The 15,000-nt window shown below is 42.1% G+C and overlaps 1 protein-coding gene and 1 pseudogene across 2 annotated transcripts in view; both read left to right on the top strand.

Moving 5' to 3' along the window:
• Window positions 1–15,000, top strand: part of LOC113032854 (CD276 antigen-like) — a 233,851-nt pseudogene that overhangs the window by 17,363 nt on the left and 201,488 nt on the right. The window lies entirely within an intron of this gene.
• Window positions 1,526–15,000, top strand: part of tg (thyroglobulin) — a 33,703-nt gene continuing 20,228 nt past the window's right edge. The window contains exons 1-4 of the mRNA XM_026184395.2: window positions 1,526–8,070; window positions 8,747–8,949; window positions 11,201–11,295; window positions 14,756–15,000. The exon at window positions 14,756–15,000 is cut by the window's right edge and continues 104 nt beyond it. The gene's annotated coding sequence lies outside the window, so the exon portion shown is untranslated. The remainder of the gene's footprint in view (window positions 8,071–8,746; window positions 8,950–11,200; window positions 11,296–14,755) is intronic.

Below are 15,000 nucleotides of genomic sequence, written 5' to 3'. Positions count from 1 at the left end.
GCAACACTTTCTACATATTTGACAACAGAAGAAGAACACAAACAAAGTTGGAATGTATTTTTAATTATTTTAAATTTTTATTTTATGCCAAATTAGATATTTTGCATAATCAAGCACCAAATCACAAAGTCTCCTCCCTGTTTGTACTGTAAGGTCAAAACCCTACAGTACTACAGAGAACCCCAACAATCAAACGATCCCCCTCTGAGCAAGCACGAGGCGACTGTGGGGAAGAAAAACTCCCTTTTAACAGGAAGAAACTTCCAACGGAACCGGGCTCAGAAGGGACGGCCATCCGCTGCGACCGGTTGGGGGGGATGGAAATCAAAAAGGAGACGAGATGGCGTGAACTACAGTTGTTAGAATTTGGATTTGGTGCTAAAATTCTGCTTCAAGATGTTAAAAGAAGCAGGGCGGCGGGGAAAAGCCAGGATGGTCATTTCAATCATCTCTGGCTTTAGTGAACCACCTGAAGGGTTTTCGCAGAGTTTTTCCCAACGCTGAAAAAAACCTGGAAATTTTGGACTTTTTGGGAGGACCGGGGATGACTCCGAGGCGCATTTTTAGATGCTTTGTCAGAACCTCATCAAAAGACGCATCCTTTGCCATCGCAGCCTTTAACACAGTGTCTGGGGAGCCAAACTCCTTGATGAGGCATTTGGTCATTTTCTTGATGAACTTTTTCTTGTCCTTCATCAGACTTGTGACGGACTCTGTGCTGCTGAGTTCAGGCTGCATCAGATCTCTCAGACGCTTGAGGATCGCGTCAGGTTCTTTTGTAGTACATGCTGCCCTGGCAAAAAAGTGCTGAGTTTCAGGTTTGGATTTTCTGATGACTCTCATCATGAGGAGAACGGCGAGGTCACTGGAAATTTTCTCAGCATCAGAAGATGACGCTGATACAGACCTCATCTCTGACATGTCAGAGGAATCCTTGGGTGAGCCTGAAACACTGGCAGAGCGTTTTTGTGGGGAAATGCTCCCAGACTTTGGTGTCTGATCAGTCACCTGATCAGGTGTCTGATACCTGAGCAAAAGTCAAAAGTGGCCTTGCTCTACAAGCCTTCAGTACATAAAACAATATAATAGGAAAATAAGGATACTAAGGATATTGATTTCATGACACCATCTGTCCTTATGGACTAACGTCTCTGAGGAACGTTTCCAGCATCTTACTGAATCTCAGGACTAAGAGAGCTCTGAATGCAAAAAGGGTCCAAGCCAATACTAGCAGGGCATCGCTAATCAAGGGTCCAGTCAATATATCTGCTCTGTGACAGCAGGTAATAAAGTAATGGAGCAATATTCAGCCTGCAGCTTCCTGTGGTTAGCTGTTTACTGACAAATATGGGTCACCAACAGGAAGCGTCAGCCACATGTAGGTTATAACCTTCTCTCTGAGTGGGCACTTTGCATGTGACGACAGCTGAAACAGTACACAGTGCAGACTTAATCACAACACTGCGACTCAACCACTTTGTTATGGAATCTGATTTAGAGCAGAGATTAGAAGCAGGAAATGCCTGCTGAGGTCGGTGTAAACCAGTGGAGGCAGGTTTACACCGACATTAACAGGTGTTAAGTGTTAAAGTTGACTTTAACATGAGTGCAGAGAGAAAATGTGATGTTCCAGCACTCCTTAGAAAGAGAGCGTGTGTGATTCAGTGAGTGATGGTGTTGAACGGGACTCTCAGTTACAGGTCAGTGGTTGATTTTGTCATCATACCATCAGATCTGCAGTTTCTTGGACACACGGGTGAAGAGAGAGAAGCTCAGCTGATCAGCACTTGGTGGTGACTTGAATCAGGTGCTTGGTACCCGACAGACCTGGCGTTTCTAAACATATATGTCCCGGGAGGGTCTTGCAGAGGCCTCTTCCACATGGTGGAAGCATGAGCTGCAGCCTCAACATGGACCAGTGTGGCCCAGGCAGCGGCTGAGAGGAAAATTCAGTAGGAGTTTGGACAGGACATGAAGCAAGACTTTTAGCTGGCCCTGAAATGATTCTAGCAAACTGTAACTTGATTTGAGAGGAGGTAGTGGCCACTCCCACTGCCACGCCTTCCACAGAGAACATCGAATCGAATCCGGGGAAGAGGAGAAGGACTCACCCATCACTGCAGGTGAGGTCATTGTAGTAGTTGTGACAGTGACGGAGCAAATCTCCACGGGGTGAGATGAAATGAGCTGTGGTTGGAGCGTCGCTGGTCTTTGTCTTAGAGACAGGAGGAGCTCTGTCATTTGTCTCTATCACTGGCATCCTGGTCGCTTAACTGACGTCTTCTAGGGATGTCCTACAGGGAGGAGGCTCCAGGGCAGAGCCAGGACACGCTGGAGAGATCTGGCTCTTTGCTTGGCTGATCACCCTGCTCTCCCTGCTGCTTAGACTGCAGATGGATGGAAAATTTCACTTCTTCATGCGAGTTGGAATATGGCCAGATTTCCTAACGCTTTGCAGCAGGTGCAAAGTCAACTTTTAGTGTTAAAAAGCTACAGTTGGGATTTACTAAAGAGGCACAGTGAGAGTTTTGAATCAGAAAGGAGCAGACAGGGCTCATTTTCACCGGACTTACTGAGGAGTTACAGAACACACAAGGTTGTGGGGAGAACCTTTAAATTAAGTTTTATTATTTTGATGGTGGCAGGAGTGTTCATTTATTTTGAAAGAACAAGGAGAACAGAGCAAATGTGAAGAAAAACAGTTTGTGATGATTACGATAAAAAGAGACAGCAGCAGGTATATTACAGGTGATAGTGGCGTTGGCCTCATTCTTCTTCGTTGGTCCTCAGTGACGTCTGGAGGCTGCAACAGAAGAAGAAGACAGCAGCCGACAGGTCGGTGCTGATAAACAGGCTCAAACTCCAAATCATGACAAGTGATGCAAACAGAGAAAACTTTGTGATGATTCAGATAAAAAGAGACTCGGTGTTCAGAGGAAGCATGACGGTCTGACAGAGAAAGCCATCTGTGACCGTTGCTGAGGCTTTTTCTCATCCTCAGCACCGACAGTGTTTGTGTAATTACTCTCACTGCCAGAAGGGGGAGACACAGCTCCAGCCTGCAGGGAGAAACACTGCAGCTCTGGATTTCCAACAAAGGAGTTTATAAATCAGAGTTTTAGTTAAATAAGTTAGCAAACAAATGTAAAAGAAGAAGCACTGCACTGAGTGTTTTATACCTGCGCAATACTGTGACTCACCTGAGCTGCCAGACATCTTCAGCTCTCTGCTGCTGACCTGCTAACAAGATTTCCTGAGCAGAAACAAGAAGAACAGTTTAATTTTCAATAAAAAATATTGTTGAAATGTTTGAAAGTATATTTTACAAGTGTGTTCGGCCATGATTTATCAGTGAAAAGTCCATTTTATTTTCCACTTTATTTTTATAGCATCAGATCACAGCAACAGTCAGCTCAAGACACTTTGAGGGTTAAAACTCTACAACATTAGGAAGTAGGAATGGGTGCAAGAGAACAACGAAGGAAGTAATAACTGAAGTTTGTTCTGAAAGATTGACCTGAGAGGGAGAGTCAAAACAAACACTGAGCGGTTCTTGTAGAGAACCACTTCTACTGTTCCTTAGATTTGTTAGTCTGCTTGTCCATCTATCACCGGTTAACAGTACGTTTAGTCACTGTGCTATCCTAGCCTGGAGGGTTGCGATCTCAGGGATAATAGTAGATCAGCATGGGGTTTTGAGGTTCGTTTTATTTATTTATTTTTTCCCCTTTTTTTTCCCCTCTCCCCCTCTTTCTTTTGGGGGGGGGGGGGGGGGGTTCCAGAGGTTGGGACATATTTTTTCTGCACCTGCATTTTGGTACCTGAATGGCAAGCTCGCAAAGTCATCTGCTCTTCGTTTTATAAGCTGGAATGTTAAAGGTATAAATAATCCGGTTAAACGCACAAGGGCTTTTACTCATTTAAAATCATTGAGATCCGATGTTGTATATCTGCAGGAAACACACCTCCGATCAAGTGAACAAATTCAACGAATTAAACTGTTTCTCTGCTTGTCTGCATTGCCACAAATTGTTCTATTTGGTGATGTATCATAGAACTGTACTATATAGTGTATGTACGTTTCTGTGTTTGCTAGTAACTACCATCAACATAAGGTCTCAGCTAATTTATCTTTGCAGAGATGTTCATTTGATTGTAACAGCAGTAGGAAAGAGCAGTAACAAGAGTAGGACAGCTAAGCTAATTATGGCTAAACATTTGGAATTTAATGAAAGCAAAAATTGACCTTGCAAAGATGGATAGGTTTATTTAGAAAGTCAGCTATTTACATTTAGTGTTCGTCCCAAGTAGGAGATTTTGAATTGAGTCTAAATTGACCGCAAATTTACTTAACTTGTTAAAATCAACCAGGCTGTTACTGAAGCAGTCGAGGAATTACCTTTGAGGTCTCAGTCATAGGTAGTAATGCAAAATCTAACATTACACTAACCTTATATTTTTGTAAAAGGCAAAATGGACTTTTTTCCAGGGTGGGGGAGTGTTTCATGTCTGTAAGTTAAAATTGTTATTTTTGTTGTTTCCTGATTTCTAAGAATTGGGAGAACAATTACATGCTAACAAAATGATGCATTTTGGTTGCCCATGTTTGGTGTTGCTTTGGGCTTAGGGTGATCACTGACGATGACTTACACCTAAAAGAGCTCAAAATCAGAAAACGTTGCTCTAAAACATGTTGACATGGTAAATGAAAATGAACAATAATCAAAATTGATCATGCAAACTGAAAGACTACTTACTATGTTTCTCTTGTTACTTCATTAGCCTCAGTGTTCTCAGATCATTCTTTACATAAAAGCACCCAGTTGTCTTGCAAAGAATGTGTAGGATTAGTGCAATCACACACATTCGAAGATACTGGTAGTTATTGTTTCAAATGCCTATTTCATGACAACCAGGCTAAATTCATCTAAGGGAGTATGAAAGAGATTATCTGGATGCTGAAATGATTGTTAAAATACATTAGGCCAATAATAGTAGACCTGTGCTACATTTGTCCAGCTAGGCAACACATATTTCTGCATAAGAGATACATGAGACACCCTTTAAATAAGCAAATTTCATGTTTAAAACATGGAAATGCAGCCAAAATGGACCATACAATGGCCTCAGTGAACACATCAGCACATAAGTAGAGATGAGGAAACTCAATCACATTAGACATTAATATGACTATGAGTAAATTATATATATTATATATTCTGTTACATGGTTTAAAGAATACAATGTGATAATCACACATGAGAACGCTGTTTCCAGTTATACAAATTTATTTTATTTCACTATTAAAGAAACCAATTATGTGAATAAAAGCTCACCACAAGAACATCTCCCAACCCAGTCTTACAAAGTTGCAGTTACAATAAAAAACTGTTGGTGAGCTAAAAAACAATCCTGGTGCTGATGCTTGTCACTGAACGTTTTGGACAGAGCTCTTGATTGAAATGCCTACCGTTGTGTGTAGGCATTTCGGTCCAGATGTTATGGAGTTCAGTTCAGCTAAGATGTATTTCTAAAGCACCGGATGGCAAAAATAGCCGCTTCTCGGCTGTTTATATTGTAAGGTAAAGACCATACAATATAAGAGAGAAAACCCCCCAACAATCAGATGATCCCCTGTGAGCAAACCCTTGATGACAGTGTCTGTGAAGGTTATCAGTCATCAAGGCCATAGTAGTCTAAGGAGCTTGGAAAGAAAAGCGCCTGGACTTCTTTAAGTTAAAGAAGTCCAGGCGCTTTTCTCCAAGCTCCTTAGACTTGGTGACGGTGGGAAAGAAAAACTCCCTTTTAACAGGAAGAAACTTTCGGCAGAACCAGGCTCAGTGAGGGGCGGCCATCTGCCTCGACCGGTTGGGGGGGGGGGCACAGCTGTTATAACCCCTGACGCAGCATAGCTTCTAATTCTGAAAGATACGTAGATACCTTAAACCTGCACTCTATGCAGGACACCAAGCGATGACACGACTTGCAGTACTATAGGAGTCTATGCAGAAACAGTTTTCTCTCTTGAATCTCTGTAATTTTTTTGCTACTGAGCGTCTGGGTGCAGTCACTCATTTTGGGCCAATTAAATCAAATGAACTTCCATTGTCTAAGTTATAGCCCTATTGAACCTGCGTTAACCAGCTTTAATAGGGAGGGCCAAAGTCGTAGTTGTGCTAAATTTCCTCGAATTCTCCTCGGAGATTTTCGAGTAGCTTCCTTTGTTCTTGAAAGTTCTTTTCCATTTGTCTCATCGCTTCCCGTCCATTCCACATCTTTTTGGTAAGGTCACTAACCGTATTTTCTAAGGCCTTATTTTGTTGTTTGAGTATGTCAACTTGGACATCGTAGTTGTTTATCAGATTGTTATGTGCTTCCTGTGAAACTTTGGGAGTCTGAGCTTGGGTTTGCAACGCCATGTCTTCTGTTTTCAAGGCTTCCTGTGAATCATACAGATTTTTCTTGACCTCTTCAAGCTCTCTTTGCATTTCCTCAAATTCATGGCACAACAACTCCTTTTCTTCGTTGGTCACGTTAAAATCATGTTGGGAGTCTTTCTCAGTGGCTTTGAAGATCCGTGATTCTCCTTTCGCACCCTCATCGTGTGGTTTCAGTTCTTTTTGAGAATCACCACTCCTTTTGGAAAGCTCCTGGAGGTCCTGTTCAAGAAGTTCGTTATGCCGCCTCAATATGTCAATTTCATGTGCAAAGCATTGGAGTTCCAGGGTCTGTCTGAGCTGTTCACTGTCCGTTGTTTTGTTTTCCTCATTCATGATCCTTTTTCTTTCTTCACTCTCTTGTAACTCTTTAAAGGCTGTGTTTGCCTGATGGAGCTCAGTTTTAACAGCCTGTATTTCCTGTTGCATGTCATCTTTTTCCTTTTCAAAGTCCCTTTTCAGCTCACACATGCGTTTTACCGTCACATCATTTTTCTTTCTTAAAGACTGGTTGTCCTTTTCCATGCCTTTCACTTTTATAACATAGCCTGCCTTTTTGCTTTGCAGCTCTCTGATTTCATCCTGCATTTCCTGCATCACCTCTTTGTGTTGCTGAATTTCTTTGCTATTGGAGCTTTGTGAATCCTGTAGAACTGTATTCAAATATTCCAGCTCTTGAATTCTGATGTGAATTGTTTCATTCTCTAGTTGCAGGTCTCTTTTCCTCTTGTTTTTAGAGAACCCACTTCGTTTGAAGAGAACTTCAATGTTTTTTTGGAGAATCTTGTTCTCATTTATGAGCTCTCTTTTTTGCTCCTTAAGGTCGGCGTTCTCGACTTTAAGGTCACGTATGGTAGAGTTTTGTTGTTTGAGAGTTTTATTCTCATTTTTCAGCTCTTTGATTTGCTGTTTAAGTTTTTCGTTCTCGGCTCTCATGTTGCATACAACAGGATTTGACAGACTCATATTTCAAATTGAAGTTGATGCTAAATCTCTGTACCAACTAAAAGATTTTTTAAAAATACCGTCAACTGTGTCAGAAACGCAAGTTTCCAGTAGTTTCCTGCCTAGTGAATTCTTCCACTCTCTTTGAAAGACTGCCAAGAGTGAGAACCTCTCCCCTATTTATAGGTTTTCGTGTGCTGATGTCATAAAGAAGACCAGAGATCAAAGGGATTCTGGTGAAACGTCACTGTGTCTGGTCTGGGCAGTTCTGAATTGAATAATAACAAAATGACGGGGGGCGTGTCTGGTAGCCATGTGAAGACGTGTTGTACAGGGCTCCTCAATGCAGGGCCGGCCCGTGGCATAGGCCGTATAGGCAAATGCTAAGGGCGCCGTCCATCAGGGGGCGCCACGCCAGTGCCATAAATGTTGAAAAAAAAAAAAAGTTGGTACTATTATTTCTAAATACAAAAAATAATCCCACGTTAATTAAAATGCAAAGTAAAGCTTAGTTAATAGAAACATTATTTGTTACAACATTACGCCCCCCCTCCCCGTACAATGCGCCCCCTCCCTTCCCGTATCATGGTTCCTTTTGGACACAAGATGTCAAAACGGCCAAAACTGTCAGGTGGCCAGGGAAGAAAAAAGAGAGAAGAAGAGGAGGAGAAACGAGAAAAAGACAGAGGTAGGTAACGTTAGCCTACATGAAATTATTTGAATGTGATAGTAACCTAAATTTTTAGCATTAAGCTAATGTTACATGATTCGCTAATTGCTAATCAATAAATAGCTAGTTAACTGTTTTAACGTCAGTTAATATTGTGGAGGGGGCTAAATTGTTATGGAAAATAATAATGTAACGTTAGGTAATTACAGTACTCCCACCTTTCCCACCATTCCTCATTTGTATTCATCTTTTAAGCAGGTGTTTTTTGTTTACATTGTCATTGCCTTCTGGTTAGCTAACGTTTACCCTGCAGGTAATAGTCACTTTTCCACCCCTGTATATATTATAGTTGTAAGCCTAGTTGTTAAAGCGCACATCATTAATGTTAATTAAGCAATATCACATGAGAGGGAATGCTGTTTTTTAATATGAACACTGCTGTGATTCGGTCAAAGATAATCATAACATAACATTCTCATATGATATTATACTGTTACTTTGCATTCTGCTAGTCAGCATTTCACTGTAATGATGACAATAAATTGAATCTAATCTAATTTGCATATCAGTTAAGATCATACATATATCTCTTTGGTTTTTCATTTATATTATATCATTTCATTTTATTCCTGGAATCATATGTTTTTATTATTAGACTTTAATACTCAGTGGTGTCACATACTCCTCTCTTCAGATGCACTGTTGAAGTTTCTAAATCCCACCCCTGGGCCATCTACCACATCTACCGCTGCTGCCTCCACTTCAGCAGCACAACCCACCAGTTTTGCAGCATCAGCAGCACCAGCAGCACAACCCAGCCATGATGCAGCAGCATCAAGCGGTCTTCCTGCTGCACCAATAGACCCTGCTGACTGGCCTTCTGCTTTAACTGAAAAGGTACGAACAGAGTTAGTTCACAGAGGTCCATTTGTAATTGATAGTGACTTCACATTCCCGAAACAGAAAGACGGGCGAAGGTGTCAGCATGATTATTTTAACAGACTCTTAATCAATGGGGAAAAGGTGAGAAGAACCTGGCTTATGTATTCGAAAAAAGAGGATAGCTTGCACTGCTTCTGCTGCAAAATGTTTTCCAAGAGAGATTACAAACTGAGTAGGGAAGGTCTGAAGGACTGGAAAAATGCAAGCCACTTGCTCAAGGTCCATGAGGATAGCCAGGAGCATAACGCTCACATGGCAACATGGAAGGACTTGGAGGTCCGTTTTGCGAAAGGACTCACAATAGATAAACAAGAGATGGCACTTGCTGAGGCTGAGAGAAAAAGGTGGCGTGAAGTTCTACATCGTTTGGTGGCAATAATTCAGTCCTTAGCTGAAAGAAACATGGCTTTCAGGGGGTCCACAGACACATTAAATAAACCAGACAATGGCAATTTTCTGAAAGAAGTGGAGCTTATGGCCAAATTTGATCCAGTGATGAAGCAGCATGTCAGTAGAGTAGAAAGTGGAGCTGGCAGTCACATACGTTATCTGGGAAAAACAATCCAAAATGAACTGATTGACACCATCAGTTCAAGAATAATAAAATGCATTGTGGAAGATATCAAAGTATTTCTCCATCATTTTAGATTGCACACCTGATCTGAGTCATAAGGAACAGCTCTCTGTCATTGTTGCAGAGGAATCAACTCTCATCCTAAAACGGATAGAGGAGCTTAACATTCCTTTTGAAGACTGCAGAGGACAGTCCTATGACAATGGGGCCAACATGAAGGGAAAAAATAAAGGTGTTCAGGCAAGGTTGCTTCAGCTAAACTCAAGAGCTTTTTTGGTCCCATGTGGTGCCCACACTTTAAATCTGGTAGTAGCTGATGCTGCAAAAAGCTCACCAGATGCCCTTGGCTACTTTGGGCATTTAGCAAAATTATGTTGTGTGTTGTTTTTTGAATCACTGTCGTACCCAAATGGTTTGGTGAGCTGACAGAGTTGATACCACCGGCTCTGATACCAGCGGACTCTGATGGCCTCTCGTGAAACTTCACTCTCATTGAAAGTCAGTGTGAAGGTGCAGGGGAGCGTGGCAGTGGATCCTCTGACAGCACAAGTAGACCAGAGAGGATAGATCACAGTTTGACCCACAGCACCTAAAGACGAGCAAACAGCGATTAGAACGCAGTGACTCAGTTTAGTGATGGACGGTAAAGGGACTGACTCTTCTATAGCGCTTTATACAACATGCCACATTCACCCATTCACACAAACACTGCTTTCTATGCTTGTCAGTGCTTTCATACACCGATGGCTGCATCAGAGGCAACTTAGGGTTAGTATCTTGCCGAAGGATATTTGCCATGCAGACTGGGGCAGCCAGGGATCGTCAGTAAATACAGACTGCGGTGTGAAGCACTAAAACAAAGTTTCAGTTCAAACAACAAGATCTTTGAAAAGTTCTGACTTTTTGATGCAGAATGCAAAGGTAATGTCATCAGATCAACATCAGACACAACCATTCAAACTTCTTTACTGTTCAGATTTTCTTGAGAGAGAATTTTTGATCCATCTGAAACATTCAAGAGATTAAAAAACTCATTTAACTCAATCAAATCTGTTCATTAATAACAGTTTGATGGGAAAACAGAAGCTTTTTGGCCAAAATTATTCCAAACCAAAGTTTGAGAAGCAAATCAAATGATCATCATCATCACAGTCAGTCTTACCTGCCAGCAGGAACAGGAGCCCTCACAGACTGTTTTTGTCCCAAACTGCCATCCTTACGTTTTAATGAGCCGACTGAATGACTTCTTTAAACGTGTGGTCAGCAGTGCTGATGAAGACACTGGCTGACACACTGAGGTGGTGGGTTTAATGTCTCTGTGGTCAGTGTTTCACTTCCTTTGATTTTTCAATAAGTTCATTGTAACTGAAACATGTCGTGCAGCCTGGGTGAGGAGGAACTCACAGGTTTGAGTTTCACTGTTAGCTCCTCTGAAATGCACCACAGAGACGTCGTGTTGACGCAGAGACGACCAAATCCAAAAACATAAGGAGAGAAAAAATGATGTGCTGAAACATCGATTTACTGGAGTTAAAACTTTTAACTGTCCTGTTTTTGTTGTTTCTAAATAATAATTTAACTAAATAATTTCTGCTTGTTTTAGTGTTGATAAGTCTCGTGCTTCTTACTCAGGGTTACCGTCATTCTCGCTCTCAGGCTGACCAAGAACCTCCGTCTGAATAAGGGGAAGCTTCATCAGTGTATCTCATCAAAGAAAAGCCTTTCAGGTGATGTCAAAGAAACAACAAACACAATAAACCTCAAAAAATGTGGTTCTCATGTTTGCTGTGTTCAGACCTGTCTGTAAGGCGAATGAAGACACTCGACAATGAACGTAACCTGATTCTGATTTGATTAAATGTTAAGAGCATGAAGTTCATAATATTCTGTCCTTAAACTCACAATAATACAAAGAAATTTAAATGTTATTAAAAATATTTTATGAAACAGCCAAGAAATGTAGAAAAAACGACTGAAATCAAACAGTACAGCATATGTGTAATGTGTGTGAGGCCAGACTCCATGTTTTTCTAGCTGTACGGTTTCATCAGACACAATGTTAGAAATCTCAAACTGAAGTAAAAAAGTCACGTGTCAAAAAGAGAAGCAGTGAGCTCGACCATACCAGCTGCAGACACACAGAAAGCTCTGATGATTAACAGCACGCGTTTCATCATGAACCTTTGAGTGCATGATGTTGGACTCAGCTGAAGGCTTCTTGATGATATTCTGATTATGAACAGGTTGCACTGCTTTTTGAATTTATTTTAAAGCAGTGAGCAGATCACAGTCTGTCTGTGGAGCCTCGCAGTGATAGAGTGCTTTAACTGTTGCTGGTTCGCAGCTCCTCAGTGAAGTCTTCTTTTTTTTTGTAAAAAGATAACAATGTTAGCCTTTTCTGCAGCTATGGGGCATATATGGTATCACTCTTGGCTGGAAGCTTAATCAATGGAAAAAACACAAACTTTGTCCTAAACCTCTCATGTTTAACTGTTTTCCACTTTTTCTTTGGTCATTTTAGCCTTTTTGTCCAGGGTGAAGGGAGTATCTGCCATCAAACAAGAAGACAGCTGCATGTAGCTATGATGATGTTTGCTAGTTCACCTTACATGCATTAATGTAATAACGTGGTTAGCCTACTCAACGTAAATTACACACGAACAACATTAAGCTACTCACGCAGAGAAGAACGGCTGCTGCTGCATCATCATCCTCATCATTTCTGCTACACTGGCAGGGCTAGGGGCCAGGACTCTCCTCTTCGGGTTCTTGGGGGATGTTGCTAACTCCGGGTCAGATAACAGGCACCACACCCGCAGTAGATGTGCTCGGTGTGAGGTCTCGCAGCAAGCTATCAAATACGGCGCATTTCTCGGCTTTTTAAAAAAACGCTATGCGTCGCCAGGTGTTTCATCAGATTCTTGGTGTTACCTCCTTTGACAGTATCACAGTATCAGCTTAAAGCACTTGTTGCTGCTGAGTTTACATCTTTTGCTGTGAAGTACAGCCAGACTTTTGACCGCTTCGCCTTGGACATTTTTAATCTGTAGCTCTGCTCTAAAAGAACGTACGTACCTGGACCTGCCTACTATCCTCAGAAACGTAAAATGATTGGCTAGAAGTGTATCACAGCTCAGGAAAAAAAAGCACCAAAATGTGCGCTGCTTTTCGGTCTGGTTATGATACCGCTACCCATCTCTAGTCATGTTCCTGAAATTCAGATAAATGATCTCCAAATACTTGACACTTGCCCATTTTTGCTCATCCTCACAGACACAAAGCTCCATACTTGACTCATTTTTGGTCACTGAAACTGAAAATGATGTTTTAAATTTTTGCTTCATTCAAACCTGAAACGATTCAAACACATTTTCACTCCTGAATTTTAGGCCAAAAAAGCGTTTTTGCTCATTTTTAGATGTCAAATTAAAAATCTTATGGTATTATTGACCTTTTGATCTTTTGGTAGGAACCACGATGAAAGAGATGGATAAAGGTTTTCATTATGTATTTCAAGTTTTCTTCTAACACCCGCGAGTCACTTCCTGTATCTGTACTGTGAGATCTGTTTGACCAACGCTCGGGGCCACACACGCTCACTGTTCTCAGTAACCCCACACACACACACACACACACACGCACGCACACGCACACACGCACACGCACACACACACACGCACACACATGCACACATGCACCGATGTCTCTTCTGCAGATTTGAAATATGACTTTGAGCCAAACTCTTTATTTTTTGTTTAAAATTCAAAGATCATACCTGCAGATCTGCACGAGGTGAAGCAGTTAGACCAAAGTGAACCAAAGAAAAGTGAAAACGTTTTCACAGACAGACACGTCTCTGTGTTTTTGTTAGTTTCATGAGTTGACTGGATTATTTTTACTCAAACTGTGGTGATGGACAGACTGGCACACTTTAATGCGTTTGTAGTCAAAAGAGCCGCGCAGTGAGGGACGAGCAGCAGACAAACATGGCTGTGTGCATGAGAGACACTCACACATGATGCTGTTGCTTTTTTATTGGAAACATTTATCTGCTTTTGATGATCAGAAGCTTCTGCTTGAAATGAACCTGCAGCATCTGCAGCACACTCTGATGCAGGGAGAGTGTGGGCTCGGTGTCTTTGCCAACAAACTCCCACTTCCTCCTTAAATAAGAAACACTGGGTAAGCCAGAATAGTGTTTTTCATGATGGCTTGTCTTTCCTACTAAAATTAGCTCAGTGGTGTGATTTCCTGTGTCAAACTGCTCCGTTATTCGACACACAGACAGTGTAAATGTGGACAGAGCTCGTAGAGCCTCGTGCAGCAGCAGCAACTTGAAGTTTCCTGTGGGACTTTATCGGTCTCTCACATCACTGTGGAGAGTTTTGACCCACTCTTCTTTACAGCGTTGCTTCAGCTCACTGAGGTTTGCAGGATTATTCATGCACAGCTCTGTGAAGGTCCCACCACAGCATCCCACACTGTGACTGCACCACTGCAGCAGCTCCATTCTTTCCTTTTCCAGCCGTTCTGCTGCAGATCTGCTGCTGTGCTCGGGTCATCGTTCTGCTGGTGACCCAGTTGAGTCCACGCTTCAGCAGACAGACGTCCTCACGCGGTCACCGTGCTGTGGTTGGTGTGAGGTGTTTGTGCTGCTATGATGTTTGGTTGTATCTCCACTCTGGTCTCGTTTGTTCCAGAAGTCTTTGTTCAGGTGCAACTTTGCAAACTTAATCCATGCTGCCATGTGCTTTTTAGAGAGAAGAGGGTTTTTTGCAGCCCTTCCAAACAAACCACACTTGTTCTGAGGCAGACACAGTTTGTTTTAGTTTCAACAGCGAGCATGAAACTGATGAGTCACTCAGAGTTATTAAATAGCTCCTGAGTATTTCCAGTTTTTAATCCACGATCAGCTTCACTCTCATAAACCACAAGAGAGACAAAAGTGCAGTAAACGCACATACAAAGATTTGTATTATTATTAACTAGAACCCGGTGCGGCTGTTAGAGGTGCTGGGCTGACTCTGTCCTGACTCCTGAGACAGACAGCAGAGAGGACAGCTGTCCTCCCTCTGCTGTCTGTCTCAATAAAAGCTGAAAGTGTTTTGTGCGTTGCTGGTGCTGTGTTTGTGTCCAGCGTCAGTGTTTGTCTGCGTTTTATTGAATTCTGTGATATAATTTATACAGATAACTTTAACAAAAGTGGAGACGGGTTTTTGGTGTTGGCTGTTCACAAACTGAATCAAAAACCATCACAATGAGGGCGGAGCCACCAGTTGTAGAGCTCCTCTCATCCAATCAGAAGGCTTCACGGCTCGCCGCTCGCCTCCTGACTTGGAGTCGAGCACTCCTGGTTCCACGCCGATGGATGAAGAAGTGTTTTTCAGCAGGGCCTCCTCACGGTGACTCAGCAGCTGTGCAGCTTTATAAGG

Source organism: Astatotilapia calliptera, chromosome 11 (assembly GCF_964374335.1).
Source record: "Astatotilapia calliptera chromosome 11, fAstCal68.1, whole genome shotgun sequence".
Taxonomy (NCBI): Eukaryota; Metazoa; Chordata; class Actinopteri; order Cichliformes; family Cichlidae; genus Astatotilapia; species Astatotilapia calliptera.
This window is presented reverse-complemented; position numbering and strand designations above follow the sequence as displayed.